The sequence below is a fragment of the Castor canadensis genome, chromosome 6 (assembly GCF_047511655.1).
Source record: "Castor canadensis chromosome 6, mCasCan1.hap1v2, whole genome shotgun sequence".
NCBI lineage: Eukaryota > Metazoa > Chordata > Mammalia > Rodentia > Castoridae > Castor > Castor canadensis.
Window position 1 is genome coordinate 95,478,274 of NC_133391.1, and position 20,224 is coordinate 95,498,497.

Here is a 20,224-nt window from a genome sequence, read left to right on the forward strand (position 1 = left end):
AAAGAAATAGTAAAAATCATTTGATTTATCATATATAGGTTTATTTTTAAAGGGTAAATATTAGGCTTACTCTGGAAAAGAAGACACTCATAAATAATGCATAGTAATTATACAGAAAGTAACACAAAGCAGCACCTCCTGCATGTAAAAAGATAATTAAGTAAAACTGGGGAGTAGCTGAGAAAGAAAGGTTATGGTCAGAAAGGAAATGTCTTATAAACCATAACAATAAGTTTAAGATATATTTTCCAAATAACTAAGATTCACATAAAAATTTATGCAAGAATATGACACAAATTAGGTTTGTGCTTTGAAATCTAACTCCTGGAACATTGTGATAGATCCAGTTAAAAGACTAGAATTAACAAAAAGAGAAGAATTTTCTCAAGGTGGTTCAGAAATTACTGCAATTTTCCCTAAGAGAAACATTTAAGTTTCTAAACACTTCCAGTAGAAATGGAGAGGGGAGTTTGATGTGAGAAGTGGCACTTGACGGGAGAAGTCAAACTGACCCTACTATTTCTGCCCTTAGGAATAGGGTGATAAACCAACAAAGTCAGAAGTTGATGTTGGTGGTACAGAGACACAATGTGTTTTATAACATCCAGTATTTGCACTGCCTACAGACCTCCCCATGGAATTCCCAGGAAGCTTTCGGAAATAAATATGTGGCCATGAAAGAAGGGTAGATAAAATGGATTAGGAAGTCATAACATTTATCAACCAAATCTCTACTGAATACCTCTTCTGTGTCAGAAATTGTTCTAGGTAACTAGAATGAATCTGTGAACGAAGCAGATGTCCTGGAGCCTATAATTTATTTGGAATGGTACATAACAACTGCTAAACTTCACAGGACTCAGGAAGTGTTCTGCATGGAGCCCCTCAGCACTAGCATCTTGCAAGATTGTCCATCTACCTTCTTATTGTCTGAATCTCTCTCTTGAGCATTCTCTCTCTCATTCTATCTCTCTGGTACTGGAGTTTTGAGCTCAGGGCCTTGTGCTTGCTAGGCAGGTTCTCTACTACTTGACCCATAACCCCAGCCCTTTATTCTTTAGTTTGCTTTCACATAAAGTCTTGTACTTTTGCCTTTGGCCAGCCTTGTACCATGATACTTTTACTTCTGACTCCTACATAGCTAGGATTACAGATGTGTGCCATTATGCCATACTTGTTTATTGAGATAAGGGCTCAATAACTTTTTAACAACTCTTTCCTCAAACTGTGATCTTCTTATCTCTGCCTCCTGGGTGGCTTGGATAATAGCCATACACCAAGCCTAGCCCTGAGGATTCTCTTATATACTACCAAGAGAAGCAATCAGACAGTAATATAGATGAGTAGGGAGAAAAGTATTCCAGCTCTTTCATACCTTTATGTGTATTTTAATATCTTTCAGGGTCTCAAGTAAGATAAACCCCAGTGACACATAGTGGTACTGTGCTTGGAAAGGCATCACTTCTTGGCTTCACTCAGTCCTCTGTTCCCTCTTCTCTGGCTCATCTTCCCTTCACAAAACAATGATCGGTAGAATCCTTGGTTTTGCGCCTACAGAGTAAATAAGCATATTAAATATGTGGATTGCATACTAAATAATTGAGCAAATATCACAATGGAACCCCTTTGTGCAATTAATTTGTGCTAGTAAAATTTTTAAAAAATAACTAAGTAACATAATTTTTTAGTAAGTGATAGGTACTATGAGGTAGAAGAGTTGGAGGAGGAAAGAGGTCTATGTAGCTAGAACAGAGAGACAGGGTGAGGTTATGAGATGAGTTCAGAGAGCACAACTCTATGTGAAGGGGGAGGTAGCAGGCAGAAGATACAAAGCTGTATCTCCCTTTAAAGAATTTAGCTTTACATCAGATAGAAGTAGGGAGTTGTTTGAGGGATTTGAGTAGAATCCTGCCAGAGTCTGACCAACACTTTAAAACTTTCATGTTGACCATTTGATTGAGAATATAAAATTAGAGGTGAGGGTTATTGTAAGTGGACAGTGAAAAACTACTGTAGTAATCAAGGAAAGAGAATATAATAGTTTTTATCTAGCTAGTAGCATTTGAGGGATGAATGATAATCAGATTTTGAATGCTTTAAAATTTGAGCAACCTGGCTTAGTAGGGATGTGAAGGAAAGAGAGGAATCACAGGGGACTCCACAATTTTGACCTAAGCCATTACAAGACAGTTGCCATCAGTTTGGCCCTAGAGCTTGAGTTATATTGGATTTGCATTTTCTATTAGATATTCCCATGGAGATGTCTGGGAAGCAGTTGGGTATGTGTGTCTGGAATTTGGGAAAGCTGGACTGCAGATATAATCATTTGAGACTGGATGAGAAAACAAAGAAATATGAGTAGATATGGAAGACAAAAGGATCTAAGAGCTGAGTCCTATGACATAGCAATACTTAACAACTGGGTAGAAATGCAGAACCAAAAAAGGAGAAGAAATGACTAAAAACCCCAATAATTTATGATATGCTGAAGCCCAAGGAAAGTGTTACATCAAGGAGGAGGTGATCAACTAGAAAACTGATGGATCATGTAATATCACTGGATTTTGCAGTGGGGTTGGTGAATTCCACAGAAGTACTTTTTTGTGAAGTATAAGGGGAAAAACATTTCTGAAGGGAATCTAAGGGAAAATAAAGGACAGACATTGGAGTTAAAGATTATAGACTACTCTCTTGGAGGGTTTTACTGAGAAGGGTTTCACAAAAACAGTAGTGGTAAATACTTGCGTAAAGTCTTAAGAAAAGTATTTTTTAAGATACGAGGAAAAATGGATTTGTAAGTTGAAAGAAATGAACAAATAGTAAATTAGTGAGGAAATATGTGAAAGGTGTGTGATCTTTGTGATCAGGCAGTGGGGTTGGCATCTTGCCTAAAGGCAATAGGACTGGCTTTAGACAGGATTGCGGTTCTTCTATGTACCACACAGGAAGGCAAACATGGGAGTTCAGACTCTGAACTGTGGCTAAGGAGGAGTCTACAAAAGTTCTCTTGTGCATACTTCAATGTTCTTAATGAAGTCAGAAAAGAAATCATCATGGGAATGGGAAAGGAGAAATGGGAGTTTTATATAGAGAAGAGGTGTGAAATAGTCATCTAGCATGGGGGAGAGTACATGGACTCCTTTACACCTACATGTATTAAGATTACCAGCTATTATTAAGACTCAAATTTAGATTTGTGGTCATCTATTTAAAGTTAGTTAATATTGTTCTAAATTTTTGTTTTCAGGACATTCAATGGGACACAGACATGGACTAGATGGAAAGACTGATTTAGCCAGGACTTTAGTATTGCTGAAGGATTGTCATGAAGTGAGAGAGAAAGTGTATGTAATGAAATGAATATAAAATGATTGGCAATGGAACTTCAGATGTTTGAAGTAAGTTCAAAACTGTGCTTGAGTGTGTGGCCTGGGTAGATATGAGGAGTTGTCAGAGTGAAATGTGTGCAATTGAGTTTCTCTAAGGCATGAGTAGTAGTAATAACAGTAAAAACACCATTATTGGAGTATGACTATGAGAATGACTGAATAAATTAGCAAAGCAGATAATTAAAGTAGAGAAGTTCAAGCAATTAAGAGTTCAGAGTGCTAAATACTAAGCTATTTTGTATGCTGAATTCACAAAGAATAATGACAATGGTATTCCCCAAAAATGAGATGTATGATTTGGGATTCAATAGAGTATAGCAATAATCTGGGGGTTGTTGGGTTGTGCTCTTATGACTTAAGGTTTTCTGATGAAAGGGGAAAGTGGATGTCATCAAAGTGGAAATGAGGAAATACTTTGCCCTCAGGCAAAGGAAGCAAGACAATAGAATTGGGTCATAGAGTAAGAAGGTGAACTGAATATACAAAAACATGTTGAGGAGTTTCGGATGCATTGTAGATGACAGAAGCAAAAGGAGGATTTCAGGATTTGGAAAATAGTGGCAGACAGGGAAAGTTAGGAAATATGCATAACAAGTGTGATTCTACAGGAATCAGGCAAAAGTCAAGCAAGACAAGAAGCCGACCAAGAACCAAAACTCGGAAACATGAAAAGTAAAGACTAAACTTAAGGGAAGAGACAATGAGAGGAGTGATGGGAAAGAGAAAACAATGAATAATTGAAAGACAGAAGTAATCAAACAGTGTCATTACAGGTAAGGAGAGGGAGGATAAAATTTTCATGTGATTGTTCGTTTGTTACCTACGTTGTTTTCATCCCTCCTCTGCAGTATTCACATTCATGACTTATAAGACAATAAGCATGACTTCAAGCAGCACATGCTACCTTATCCATGAGGATTAAGTTCTTTGGCCCTTACAGGAACCATTCAAGAGGCTATGATCCTCTATCTAGTCCAACAGTTATAAATTGTTTTGTACTCTATAGAGAAGTGTTTTAGTTTTCCTTTTGATAGCTGCTTCAAACTTCTTTGTATTCCTGTCAATTCTCAGATTAAACCAGAGAAAAAACAGAAGCAGCCTGCCTCTCCCTATCACAACTAGAAAAAAAGGCTAAGGAAACTCACAGAACAGGTCCCTTGACATTTTTAGAGTCCTTGAAGCTCAAAAAAGTAAGTCTAGCCTTATTTTCTACCCTGTATTTGAATCATGGTTTAAGCAACAAATAGCGAAATTATGTACACATAGTAATTAATGACTGGATTCACATTCTTTTAAAAAAAAAGTTTAGCTTCAAATTAAATTGAGTTAATATCTAATATTTTCATTGTTTTTGTGAGTTGATAAATTTGAGTAAAAGGAATACTTATTTTGTTTTAAAAACTTCATTGTGTATAGACATTTATTCACTGTTTATTATTACTTAATTTAAAAATGACAGAATTTAACAAATTTATTTGAATGTAATCAGCTTGGGTTTGATTAAAGTACATTTATTCAGTCCTTTTATAGTTATGCTTTTCTCGAGTGACACTGCTTCTGAAGAAATTACTGGTGCTCATATATTTTGTTTAGTGAAATTTAATCAAGCAGATAAAAATCAAAAGGATCTCATTATGTTTCTGATACAGATAATAATTAGGGATGATTTGTGAAAGTGTTTTGTTTTATTTGCTTTACTTTGAAGTACATTTTTCTGCACATGTTCTAATCAACAGTCCAGCTCCTATGTACTTTTTATGATCACTATTAATGAACACTTCCCATTTTGTTTCTTAATTATTTGTAATACAACAGATTTCCCAATACTTTGTAATATGTTCCAGTGCTCAGACTGAGGAAAAATTGAAATATAAGTCCCACAGAGTGATTCTTGATCATTTCTAGATTCTAGAGAAGTTATAACTGATAAGAAAACAGTAAAACTCACTTTTGGAGATAATGCTATTTATGAAAGTGAGATGACTTCTGAAACTGTAGTCAAATTTAAGCTAACTCATTTTAAATTTTAGTGAACATTTGACTTAAATGTATTAACATGAGCAAGTATTCTGTAAGGAAAAAAAAGACACAACTAACTTTGAAATTGCATCTGGAGTGGGACTTCAGGGACTAGTTTTCATATTGTGGATATAAACAGAGAGTACTTTGAAGAATGAACTGTGATCTCAAACACGACTTCATGAAATCCTGCATCTTGTTTCTTAGACAGCACTAATGTTCTATACTTTTTAGAAAAAAGTGTGTTACATCAGTCTTCTCAGGAAACTCTTCTAGGTCATCATGTCTTCTTTCCCCTGATTTTTTGAGTTCAGATGCAAATGAAACCAGTTAATCAGCCTCTACATTTGAGACAAACTCAATGAAGAGGAAAATAAAGTTACTGGGAATAACTGTCTATTAGTAAACTTATATGTACTCCTACCAACAAGTGAGTCAGTCCTTATCTAAGTGTTCAGATCTCCTGTCAAAATATCTGTGATAATGTTTTGGGGTCACTGTCAATTATCTACTCTTTACATTACTTAAAAATTGTATCTTATTGGTATTTTTTTCCATCTTCTGATACTTTTTCCATCTTCTTGAAATTGTTGAAGATTGATTTAATATTAGGCAGATCCTTTTGTAGTTTTTCACTCACCCAAGAAATGATTTAGACAGATATAGAAGCTTCCTTTGCTGGATTAATCACCTCCTTTAACCCATTTCCTAAGTCCATCCATGTCCTGTGGACAAGACTCATAACTGCCTGATTCATCTCTTCTATATAGAGTAATTTGAAATTCTATTGGCTTCAAAATGCTATCATCGAAGACCTGATCCTTCAAGTAACAAAATTTTCTGTTAGAAATAAGCTATTAATTTGTAGTTACAGATACCTTAAGAAATTATTGATGAAAATTCACTGAGTAAATTAAGGGTCATTTTATTGCCTTCATTATTCATTCAGACAACTTTAAGTAAATCTATAAGTTCTATCTTTTCAAATTTTTTCTTTCCTTTCAGGTTTTCTGCAATGTTTCCTTCTTAGTAGGATTAATTTGGCTATTACCACTTGTGAGATTTGTACACTTAAAATGGTATTTCATATCTCAGTCTATGACTAAGCATAGTTAAAGTATTACTTTTGGAAATGAAAGAAAAATAATGTGATTTTCATTGTTACTAGAGTATAAAAATCAGGATGCAAGAATAATTTATTAAATGTTTACAGTCTGTCATCTTATGACTATCTCTAAAGACATTATAAGCATAAAATAAGAAACTTAAAAATCATTTCTTGACACACTGGCATAAATTACTGCTTGGCTTTTAATCAATGAATGTAGAGAAGAACTGTAGACAGTTGTGTGACTTAATTCATGGGATTTTTATGGTGCTTTTGAAATGCCATGAATAAAATAACAGCTTTGTGGCATAAAATACATACAGAAAATCGAAGTTGCAAGGGCTTACATGACACTTATACATGCAATTTATGAATAGAATCTGTGAAAAATTCAAGAGGAGAAAAAGTTTTGAATTGTTCATCAATAGATTCATTTATCAATCTGTTCACTTATTAATCTCCTTGGATTGATGATCCCAAGTTTACAAGATAACAATTTATCTTTGTCTAAGGACACAGAAACTTCTCTTACCACTCAGGTTTTCCAGGAAGCTTGTTAAATGGCCACTGTGTGCAGTGTGAGTGATATTCATTAATAAGATGACATTGTTATAGCAAAAACTTCAGATTTATTAAATAAACTTCTTTTATAATAATTCTATAAATGTAATATTTGACTATTCAGGTGATGTTTCAAAGTAACAAAATATAAAATGAAATAGTTGTTTTAGTTACATTAATTTGGAAGATTAAAAAATAAATATAACTTCAAATTCCACTCTTTAACATTACATTTTTCTTATGTTACAAAATTAATATTTGGAATAATCCTGGGATCAGGGATTCTCAATTTCTCCTTTATGTCTCTATAAAATATTGCCACTATCATTGAAATTGGTATTCAGAGGTAGAATGACATCTTTTGGTTTTTTGGTTTTATTTTCTTCTTTTTCTTTCTTGGCAGGTAATGCTAAAGATTTTTACCTGATTTAAGCTTTTTCCAGAAATATAACAATTTGATCTAGTTTATCATAGTCTTCATCATTATATTCAATTTCTGGCTAATTGAAATTTTTACTTTGCTTCACAAAAGTAAATTTCAGAAACCTGAGAATTTTTAAATATTTTTTTTCTCAATGAGAAATTAATAAAAGGTTAGAAAGCCTTTGCCAATTTGAAGAAATATAAGACGTTTATACTGTATGGAAAATTTATAGAGAAAACACTTACTACTTTTTATTACTGACTGCTTAGGAAGTGCTGTATGAAGAAAGGAAAAAACAATCCTTTGGGGATCGTTCCATGGTTCTTAAAGAGAGTAGTGACTAAACTGTATTGAAAAGAGCCAGCTGAACTACCTAAAGAGAGGAAAAAAGAGACAATGTTTCTGTCATGAAGATTCCAATTTTCAGAACTCTACTAATATCCAATACAGCAGGTATGGACAGAAAAATATGTAGAGCTAAAAGTGAATTATAAATTCAATAGAATATATTCAATAAGATACACTTATGCACAGAAGAAGCATTTAGACAGATATTAAAATACTTTAATTTTTAAAATCAGGGGATGAATCATTCTCATTTCCAAATAATTTATCATTTAAATATTATGCATGAAAAAACAAATGACTAATACTAAAAAGGAAAATATTTTCAAATGCTAATTAGGGCATGCATGTTTAAAGGACCATTCAAGATGCTACACTGAGGAATTCAAAATAATAAACATGGTCATTTTTTTTGTGGATTATTATCATTGGAATATTATGGGAAACATTTCTGGGAAATTAAATTGAATATGCTTCCTTGATATTGTAGAATAGGATCTCATCTTGTATGCAGTTGTTGTGCATGTGGGGAGTAAGGGAAGCTGAAGAGATGTAATACTGAACAGATTTGAATATGGCATGAATGGATAAAATAGAGTGTTATGGACATTAATCTGGAGAATGGCACAGTGGGACTAACTTGTTAAAACATTGGATGCATGAAATTGGATTTGGGGATATTGAATTATTCATTTTATGGTACTTTAAGGGTAGAGAGTACTAACATTAGCTTGCTCATAATTGTGTAAGAACTAAGTAGGCTTTAAGGCAGAGACTGTTAGTTTACTTACCTTTGGGGAATCTAGATAGTTATTTTTTTCCTTGAGTGAAGAACAGTTCCACATCAGGGGCACGGGTGTGGGATGTGAATGGCTGTGCTATGAGATGAATATGCTTGTCCATGCACATGGGTGAGCAGGCTGCCTCTTGAAGTCAAGGTCCCCAGTGCATCTGGAAAAACAGGCTTGGGTTTGGTGGCTCCAGGCATTTAAACATAATCCTTCCTTTATGCTTTGCTGTTTCAAAGTCACTAAGGGAAGGGGAGATGCTTCTTACATTCAGTCACCTTCAACTTGCCTCCCTCTCCCCTTCTGGATGTGCATGGGCAGTTGACAGCAGAGGAATGTACGTTTCTCCAGAGCATACCACCTCTCATACACAATGCACCTTTTCAGAGTTATGCTGCTGTGGACATTGCTTCTGGTGCAATTAGCTACCCCAGCAATTCTACAAATAAACCCAGAGCTCATTTAAAGTCTTATCTAGGAAGAGTAAAACCTTAGCTAAAGTAAAATTATATCTAGTAAAGTCTCTGTGTGTACACATAAAAATAATTTTATATACACATAATTTAATATTAAGAAGTACATTTTATTGCTATTTAATATATTTGGGAACAATGTTAATAAAAGAAAATCAAGTGACCAGGGTTTGGGTACATATTTTGATTTTAAATTAATAATCTATTTGGATATGGCTAAGAGCTGTGTTTTACTAAATAACACCTCACTCTAACATGGATAACCTATATAGTTATATAGTGGGGAAAAATATGAAGTCACATATACCTTTGCTCAGAGGTCAATATTTCTAATTTAGAAAAACAGTAATAATAGCATTTTGAGAATTGCTTGAGTTAATGTATGTAAAATAATTTGTACTATGCTTGGCACATAATAATCAGTTAATTTATCCTATCTTTGACTGATAGTAACTTTTGGATAACTAAATAGAAGGAAGAAAGGAGAAAAAGGGAGGAGAATGAGACCAAATCCTAATTTGAGAACATGTATCGTGATGACTCAGTGATAGAGCACTTGCCTAGCACCCCCAAGGTCCTGGATTCAATCCCTAGCACTGTTAGAAAAAAAAAAGTATCCCACTAAAGTCTTTCCATGTATTTCTCTTTCATCAGTTTACAAACATCATGCAGACCAAAAGATTGTACCTTTTTCAAGTTTGTATCATACAAGACTCCCAAATATTTTCTTGCAAATAGTAGATACACAAACATTTTTAACTGGACAGAATAAACAAAAAAATATGTATTTGCAAGGTAATATTTGTTTAATGTCTGTCACCATTCTATGTTGTAAGTGTCATAAAAGCAGGGATGCCCCTTTTTTTCACCACTATTATCAATGAATAGAGTACCTGGTGTAGTAAATGACTATATTGAACTTTAAGGAGGAAATTCCCAAACACATCTACATCCTAGGTAGTTTGACTCATAAGTAGCACCTCCTACAAAAAACGAGAGAAATAAACCTAGAAAAATACCATAAGTTAATTATTTTTCAGTAATATTTCAGATGTCATTTACTTTATCTTATATGACATGCTGAAAACTTGTGAACATAATAGTTACTTAAAAAATACAACATTAACATTTTACTACTACTCTATTAAGCATTTAAAATATTCAGGAGAATATTTTTGATGCTTTCAGTCACATTGTATTGTTGATTATTCTTAACATGTGCTATGACAATATTTGTCCTTAGGGCTCAGAAGACATCACATAACCTTGTTCTGCCTCCAATGAACCAGAAAGCAGGTCAAGGTCAGTTCACTATAAAAATTGGGGTGGATCATGCAGATGTTGCCTGGCCACAGAAATCCCTGAGTTGCCTGTGAGGTTACTAAACAAGTACTTTTCACTCACAGTGAGAAATTACAAGATGTGACCATCCCACGGTGAGACAGCTCCTTGCTGTTTTTGTTGTCATCTTGATTTTTCCTTTTCGGTGTGTAACAAAGTAAAAGGATCCCATGAGGCAACTCTCACACTTGTTACCCTCCATTTCCTTAGTCTAACTGAGCGTAAGTAATGGGACTTCATTTTAATGGCCCAGTATCCCAAATGCCCTCCTAACCCTTCAACAGAGCTGCTTTGTAGCTGACAAATATGACAGGCAAGGCTAACAAACCCTTAGGCCAGCAATATTCTCATCTTTAATCCATCATAGACATCAAAAAATAATGAGATTTCTTGAAACCGTGCCAGCAGTGAGCTCATATGACACTGAGATGATAAATTTACTCAACCACTTACAAAGAAGTTTCCAGCACACCAAAAGACCCAGGTAATTTCATAGCATGAGTCGCACTGCATGGAAAACAGGGACACTCTGTCACATTTTCTAGATTGTATCAGTGTCAAAACCTAGTCCATTTCCACTTTTAACCCAGCTTCTTTCATGCCTTTTATTTCTGAGAGTGCTGCATGAAAATTTAATTCTGCCATCCTTTTCCAGGGAAAGGTGATAACACAGATGTCAACTCTCTGTGTGTATCATGATACTGCTGTGATTAAAGGAGACATTAAAATCCCTATCTTTCTATTTTAGAAAAAAATAAGGGGGAGAAGTAGGATTTAAGTTTTCTTGAGTTCTTTAAGACAAGTTGAATTGGTCTAACCTGGGGAACCTGAATGGAATTTTGAAAGGATCTTGAACACTGGTCTTTGGCTGTTAGGTGTTTTAGAGGACATATTGTTGAAAGAGAGGGCCTGATCACTCCAGGCCACAGTGGGAAAACATTTCTAATATCTATGATAACAATTTTGACTTAATGAAACGAATGTGGAAAGGAATATTTATTGTGCTTCTCACAGGGCTATTGCTTTTCTACTTTGCAACAGTACGCAAAGGATGTAAATTTCCAGCACCACAGACCAGTCAAAGCTACTTAGTGACTATTTCCTAACAATCTAACAATGGAGTGAAAGTGAATTGAACCCAAACAACTCAACCTTGGCACCAGTATTGTGCCAAGATAGAACAAATCTTACCTTTGTTCTATCCAAAAGCATCTTCCAAAAGCATCTTCGTCTGCATGAATCAGAATGACACGAGGAAAGTAGTCCACCAGCACATCTGCTATCCCAGTCACAGTAAGGAAGAACAAGGGGCTGCCACTGCTGCCACTGTAATCACCTCTACACTCCCATGAGGCCAATACTGCTGTCAGAAATCCTGCTAGGAGAATCCCTTACTGGGCTTCTGCTTTATTGCCCAAAAGAAAGGCCAGCATCTTAGAGAAGAAGGATATAATCCTCAGATTATCTTGAATACCATAAATAACTTTAGTTGCTTGGGAGCATAGCTTAGTGGTAAAGTGCTACCCTACCATGTATGAAGTTCTGGGTTCAATCCCCAGTGCCACAAAATGTAAATGAATAACTTGGCTAGATACTTGTGAGTTAAAGTATAGTCTGTGACTAGCAGCATCAGCATCACCTCATAATTCAGAACCTGTATTGAATAAGGTACCCAAGCAATTAATACTCACATTTGAATTTAGAAACAGTGGTTTAGATACTTTAAGTTGAAGGAGAGATGTACAAAGAATATTAAGCTACTGATGCTTACAAAAAATTTTTGTAAAAAAACCAGCAGGCCTTAAATGAAACTTGGCATATTTTACACTGTTTCTTAGTGTTTCAGTTTATTACATAGTGGGTGGTAAAGTATATTTATGGTGCGTCAACTCTAATTATATTAAGAAAGTTTTTAATTTACAAGAAAGTTTTCTTTGAGGTTTTAAGCTGATATTCAAGAGTATAATTTATAGAAAGAGTTACCATGTAGGTGAAGAAAAAGAAAATCGTTCTTATTTAAAGAGAATTTATTTGTTCAAGTTACTGCGTGACCCACAGACACTTAAGGTTTTATTGGAGGGCTTTCCTTGAAGAGGAGGATCAAGTCAAATATCTATTTAATTAATATCCTAGGATGATGGGAAGAAGAAAAGTACTGGAAATGAACACTGATGTGTGTATTTGAGCACTTAAAAACTATAGATGAGAAAATAATTTATGTTCTTATATTCATTCAAAGTCTTATATGTAAGAAATAGTATTTTACATAGCACAAACCATTTTGCATAAATTACATAGTCTTTATTTAAGCCTTAACCTAACTCCTATGGAAACAGGGCCAGCATCCTGGCCTCTGGCCACTTTGATTCTAGAAATCTGTCTGGGGACAGGGATGGGTCAGATTGAGCTCATGACTGTCTGAGTGAGATGCTAACAAAATCAATGTGTGAAGCCAGTACAGAGATCCAATTAGACACTTCCAACACAACATGGAAAATATCTGAGCAGAGAAAGAGAAGAAAGAAATCAGTAAGAATGTAGAATCAAGTCTCCTGAACAAAGCAAGTTGCATTCAGAATGAAGGTGGGGACAGTATCAATTGAGCCCTTGAAGCACTGAGGTATAAGAATAAGACCCCATTCCTGTCTCCTTTTTTGAGCGGAAGAGGGGAGGGCATACTGAGGAAACTGAGAACATTTAGATGGTGTGGGTGTAGGGCAAAGTGATAAACAACTGTGGGGTGAAGGAACTGGTGCTGTTCATAATAATCCATGTGTAATGGGGTATCTGCTGGCACCTGTGAAGTGTCTCTTCACAGCATTGGGAGAACTTTGGGTCAAATACAGAACATCCCGATGACCCTTCCAGGTGGTTAGTACTTGCGTCAGATGGCCAGCTGTGGAAAATTATTATTCAAGGTGGAATGTGGATGATATCCAGGGTAGAAAGCAAAGTTGTTGTCCATTAGGGTGCTTTCAGTAGAGGTTCAGCAAAAATTGTATGTTGGTTCTGTGGTATAGAGCTGAAAGGATTTATAATTTTATGAGTAAAAATTATGCAAACTGAAATCTCTTCAGGTTACCAAAGGACATATTTTAATTTACCTATTAAGAGTAGAGTGGAGTAGGAAGGCAGTGGATAATGGACTAGCATTGCAGTCTTTGAGGACCTTGAAAAATCCAAGTCCAATGCCAAGGGGAAAAAGATGGCTTGGTAATTCTGGAAGATGAAATTCATATCTGTGTGAGCAAGATAATTTTAAAGACGGATAGTATTCCAGAGCCTGTGAAGATTTGAAAGAAGATGCAAAATGAAATTCTCAACTCTTTTCATCTTACAGTTTACAGGGTGGTTTGATTTCATGGTTTAAAATTCACTGTGGGGTGCAGTTCATCAGCTTTCTCATTTGGGTGTGTTTCGCCATCACTATGGATTCAGCACACATGGAGACACTGGTCACCTTGGCAAATTAGAAGCATAGCTTCCCCACCTAGCACATTATTCTCTCCATGGCATCAGCAGGTGGTTATTCTGGGAAGGCAGCAGCAGAGCTTTATTCTGTTTCCATATTAGTAGTGGGAGGTCTAGTGGCAAAAAATCAAGAAGAAAAGAAAGTCATTACTAGGCTGCTTCTGATGCTCATGGGGAGGTCTCCCAGTTCTGCAAAGCTCAGGCTATCCAGCCAGCTGTGCATGTAGGACTTCCCTGAAGCCTTCCTGGACCTGGGCCTACACTATTGAGTCATTTCCCCTTTGTGTCCTAGAATTAAGGCCAAAATTCCACAGGGTAATAAGGCCATTGATTCTACCCCTACTACAATCTTCCCACCATGTTAGTGGGAATTATACAGGGATGAAGCTGTGAGAGATATTTTTTAGTACAGCTTGAAAATAAGGTATCTTCAACAGAGTACCTGGGCAAAGAAGAATATGCCACAGTTACTTGGCTCCTGTGTGAAGCTAGAAATCAGGAATAGACACATTTATCTGGAAGTTGCCCTTGCGAGGGACCAGCAGTTTTATTGTTCTTTGTGATAAACCTGAGTTCACAGAACTATTTTTAGTTTCAGCATTGATACGTAAACTGTTACAGCTATGTAAATAATCACAGCATAGCATTAAAAAGCCACACACTCAAAGCCCTGGACACATTCTCATCTGCTATGTCAAAATGCTTATGACTGTGAGTAAGCATATAATGAACAGACCGTCTGTTACAGCAATAGACCTGAGAACTGAGTCAAGTGGTAGACTGAAGAATTGGGTCCTCAGGGAATAACTGTCACTTCATATAATTCTTTTACTTGCTTTCAGATAATTTCTCTGTCCTTTTTCTATTCTGTTCTGAATTATACATACATTTCTATTTTTTTCTTTTTCTTTTTGGCAGTCTTGGCATTTGAACGCAGGACTTTGTGCTTACTAGGCAGCACTGTACTGATTAAGCCAAACCTCAAGCCCTTTTTGTTCCTGTTATTTTTGGAGACAGGGTCTTGTTTTTTGCCCAGGTCAGCCTGGACCATGAATCTCTGATGACAGGTGTGTATCACCATGCTTACCTTCTTTCCTCTCAGATGAGTTCTTGCAACATTTTTGCCCATACTGAACTGAAACCACAGTCTTCCTGATCTTAGCCTCCTGCATAGCTTGGATGACAGATATATGTCACTGTGCTCAGCTACTGATGGAAATGGAGTTTTGTGAACTATTTGCCCAGGTTGGCTTTAAACTGTGATCCTCCTGATCTCTGCCTCCTAAATAGCTAGGATTAAAGGTGTGAGACACACACAGGTGCCCAGCTAACATTACATTTCCTAACTTCTCCCATTGACTTCTGGCTAGGCTTTGTAATGGGAAGAATTTGTGCAGGGTTTGAATTTGGAAATTTTTCTTCTTCAGGCAATCTTTAATAATGGTTGTGACTCCTCCATAATCATAACTCAACCAAAGAGATACCATATGGGTCTTGCTTGTAAGTTCCACTAATATCTTCTCCTGTGTCTTTGCAGTCCTGGGGACACTTAACAACAGCCATGACTTTTGTTAACCTCTGTCATGCCTTTGTCTTTTCTTTCCCCTGAAACCTTTATAATTTGTTTATCATATAAAATTAACTTTTCTTCTTCATGTCTGAGTAAAATTCCATTGTGTATAGATACCACATTTTCTTAATCCATTCATCAGTAGTGGGGCATCTTGGCTGCTTCTATAACTTGGCTATTGTGAATAGCACTGCAATAAACATGGGTGTGCAAGTGCCTCTGGAGTAACCTGTGTCACATTCCTTTGGGTACATCCCCAAGAGTGGGATTGCTGGATCATATGGCAGATCTAGGTTTAGATTTTTAAGAAGCCTCCAAATTTTTTTTCAGATTGGTTGCACTAGTTTGCATTCCCATCAGCAGTGTACGAGAGTTCCTTTTCCCCCACATCCTTGCCAACACCTGTTGTTAGTGGTGTTTTTAATGATGGCTATTCTAACAGGGATGAGGTGGAATCTTAGTGTGTGTTTGATTTGCATTTCCTTTATGGCTAGAGATGGTGAGCATTTTTTCATGTGTTTTTTGGCCATTTGAATTTCTTCTTTGGAGAAAGTTTGAACTGTTTAGTTCAGTGGCCCATTTCTTTATTGGTTCATTAATTTTGGAAAAGTTAAGTTTTTTGAGTTCCCTGTATATTCTGGTTATCAGTCCTTTGTTTGATGTACAGCTGGCAAATATTTTCTCCCACTCTGTGGGTGGTCTCTTCAGTTTAGAGACCACTTCTTTTGTTGTGCAGAAGCTTTTTAGTTTATGAAGAAGAATGAAATCTTATCATTTGCAAGTAAATGGATAGAACTGGAGAACATCATTCTGAGCGAGGTTAGCCAGGCTCAGAACACCAAAAATTGTATGCTCTCCATCATATGCAGACTATAGATCTAGGGCAAATACAGCAATGTGGTTGGACTTGGGTCACATGATAAGGGGAGAGCACACATGGGAGGTATTGGGATAGGTAAGAAACCCAAAACATGATAGTATTTGATGCCCCCACTGCAGAGGAACTAATACAAAAACCTTAAAGCAACAGAGGTCAACATGAAAAGGGGATCAAGAACTAGTGAAAAGGTCAGTTAGAGATGAATCAGCTTGGGATGTAACACATTTGTATATGAAAACAATGCTAGGAATCTCTTTGTATAGCTATCCTTATCTCAATGAGCAAAAACGCTTTGTCTTTCTTGTTATTGCCCATACTTTCTCTTCAACAATAATTAGAGATAAGGGCAGAACAGATTCTGCCTGGAAGTGAGTGGGGTGGTGGGGAGAGAGTGAGGGGGTGGGGAGGCAGGGAGAAAGAAGGCCCAAACAATGTATGCACATAGGAATAAAAGAATAAAAAAAAAAATTAAGTTTCCTCAATTTAATCACTTGGTATGTTTCCTGCACAGAGTTGACTATACAAGAGTCTTTCATGGGCAAGAGGGAATTCAGAATGGAGATCTGGGGTAAGGCATCTGTGAGTATGCATTTGCTCCAGCAGGAAGGCTGGGCTGGTATCAAGAGAGAATTAAGCCTTAAATTTTAAGGACAAAGCTGGAATTAAGATTTACAATAAGCCTGATTAGAAGGTCAATATTCAAGGAGTTATGCAGAAAGATGGAAGCTACTCTAATCAAGTAATCCACATTAGTGTGGTCATAGAAAATATTTTAATATTGAAAAATTAATAATACATTCAAAATCAATATGAATGCTTATTAAACATTGTCAAAGTAGTACAATGCAGAGATTATATTGCCTAAGGGTTTATATTGTTTCTACAATTTTTATCTATCTATCTCTATCTATCTGTCTATCTATCTATCTATCTGTAGTATCATCTTTCTATGCATCTATCTATCTAATCTCTCTTTGGTCCAAAGGTTTTTTTTTTTTCCAATACTGGGGTTTAGACTCAGGACCTCATATTTGCTAGGCAGGTGCTTGATCACTTGAGCCACTTGAACAGCACCTTGGCCCAAAATCTTGATACTATTCTTTATTTTGCTTTTTTCTTTCTAGTACTTTCCCCATCACTTCTGCTCTTTCTGGAGATATCTTTTCTTATGGGAAAAAATTAGGGAAGATAAATAACCAATATATTTTGTTATATTTTCTTGCATTCCTCTCACTCAAATAACAAACTAAAATGAAAACTGGACATAGTATCAGACCAGAAGAAGCTCAGACAAGATTGAAAGAAAGTGAAAAGATGAATCCAGAGATATTACTCTCAATAGAACTGCAAATTACCTTAAAATAGTAATTTGATCTGTCCATACAATGGGAACTCCACTAATGACACTGAGTTGCTTCAGCTAGTTGGGATCCAAAGCTCCATGTGGAAGCCAGCTGTTTAGAATTCAGAGAATGTTCATACATTGAGATCATTAATTACTGGGTAGATTCCAATTCCTCTCATAGAGAACACACCCAGTGGATGTCTGATAAGTGAATGCACAGTACTTGAAATACAGTACAGTATCCTATCAAAAGTTCTAGAGAAAATAACTACCAGATATGGATATGTTGCCATGGTAGGATTCATTCTGAATTCTGACTTGGAATATAAGAAACAGATCTTCCAAACCATGAGAGGTAAAATCAATTTTCTCATCTTTTCCATTTCTTATGTGATTGACAATCTCTCACTGTTCCTGCTGTTTCAATTACTAATTACTGATAATGTATTCCTAGGATAGAATTGCAATAAGGTACTCTGAAGAATGAGCTGTGGCTTCAAGGGGTCAGATGAACAGGTGTTGCCAGGGAGATATTTCCCAACTCAGAAACAAAATCTAGAGCCTTCATTGTCTTTTTAACATGGCTCCAGGGTATGGCATATGAACTTCAGCTTATTGCTTCTGATGGAAATATTATTTATCCTTCAGCATTTAGCAGAACAGAAGAGTGTTTGCATTCTTCTCTAATATATCATAGCTTTAAACTAAACTGTACCTTTTTGGAGGGAATAAATGACTTATTAGAGCTAAAAAGACAGGAAATATATCAGAAATAAACAAATCACAACAATAATCTTAGATGTTCTCAAATATTTTAAAGAAATTAAAAAATAATGTGTGGGAAACAGATACTACTATGGCTAGAGTGAAACTAAATAATTGCCACCTTATTTCAAAACAAGCCAAGGTTGTCCTCTTTCATCAACTTATTCAATATTGTTTTAGAAGTCCCAGCTAATGCAGTAAGACAATAAAGGAAATAGAAAAATATAATAGTGTTTGTTCACAAAGTACAAAATTGTCTATTTAGAAAACTCTGATGAGTCCACAAAAACTCTTAGAACTAGTAAGCAAATATAGTAATGTTACAGCATACTAAGTCGATACACAAAAATTGTTTTTCCATGCACTAAGAATATAACAATGCTATTTAAAATTATAACTTCAAACAGACACATTTAGGGATAAATCCAACAAAACAGTCACAGAATCTATAGTGCTAAAACCACTCTTTGGAAAAATCAAAACAGATATAAATGAATGGAATATTAGTCCATATTGATGGATTGGAAGACCCCATGTTGTACAGATGTCCCCTCTCCCCAATTTAATACATAGATTTAACAAGATTGCAATTAAAGTCCTGGAAAGGTCTAAAGTTAATATGGACAGGCAGAGGCATGGCATAACTAAAATAATAATGAAGAAGAAGAAAAAGCTGAACTTACAGTACCAATTTCCAAAACTTACTTAAAGCTATAGTAATAAGGACAAATTAGATACTTAGAATAGAAATAAAGTAAACTAATGTTACCCCAAGGAGAAAGAAAATCCAATAGAGACAAAAGGCAGTTTTCAACAAATTTCTGGAATGATTGTATGCCCACATGAAAAAATTTATGTAGACAAAAACTTTTTATCTGTTAAAATACCTAACTTAAAATATATCATAGACTTCCATGTGAAGCAAGATGCTATTACCTTTGACTATTAATCAAGCCTTCAACACATGTGCATTTTGTGGGGATATTTCATAACCAAATCATAAAATTTCTACCACTGGCCCCCAAAGGCTCATGTCCATCTCATAATACAACATTCATTAGTTCATCTGCAAAGTCATAATATTACCAGCATTGCTCAAAAGTCCAAGTCTAACATCTGCATGGAGAGTCAAGGCAAACTCCTACCAGTGAGCTCTGTAAAATAAGACAAACGAGTTACATACTTCCAACATATAGCAGTGTGACACACATAGAGTGAACATCCCATTTCAAAAGGGAGGAATAAAGAGATAGAAAGTATTAATCAGACCAAAACAAGACCAAACCCAGAAGGGCAAACATTATTCCCTGCAACCCATGACCAGCATCTGGGGTACATGGTGGTAGGATGTAAGCTCCCATGGGTTTGAGCAGCCCCAGTACATGGATTTGCTGGCTGAAGCCACATGGTCACTCTTTAGAATTGGCTCTGCTTACTGCCCATGGCTTTCCTTGGCAGATATTCATCACTCCTGGCATCTAACTTCTTGGGGTCTCCAGTGGAGTTTTGGCTTCAGCCTCACAGTTTCATGTGTCACCCACTCAAGAACTCAGTGCAGGGACTCCAACCCTGCCACACATTGCCCAGATTTCCTTTGAAATAGAGGCCTGTTTCATTCTGAAGGCCTAAAAATCCAGCATTATAATGATGCCAAATTCTGTCACCAGCTTGAGCAGTAGTTGGACACACTTGTACCATATCTGCTGCAGCCTCTGTGTAGGTGGATCCCTGAGCACAGTGAAATG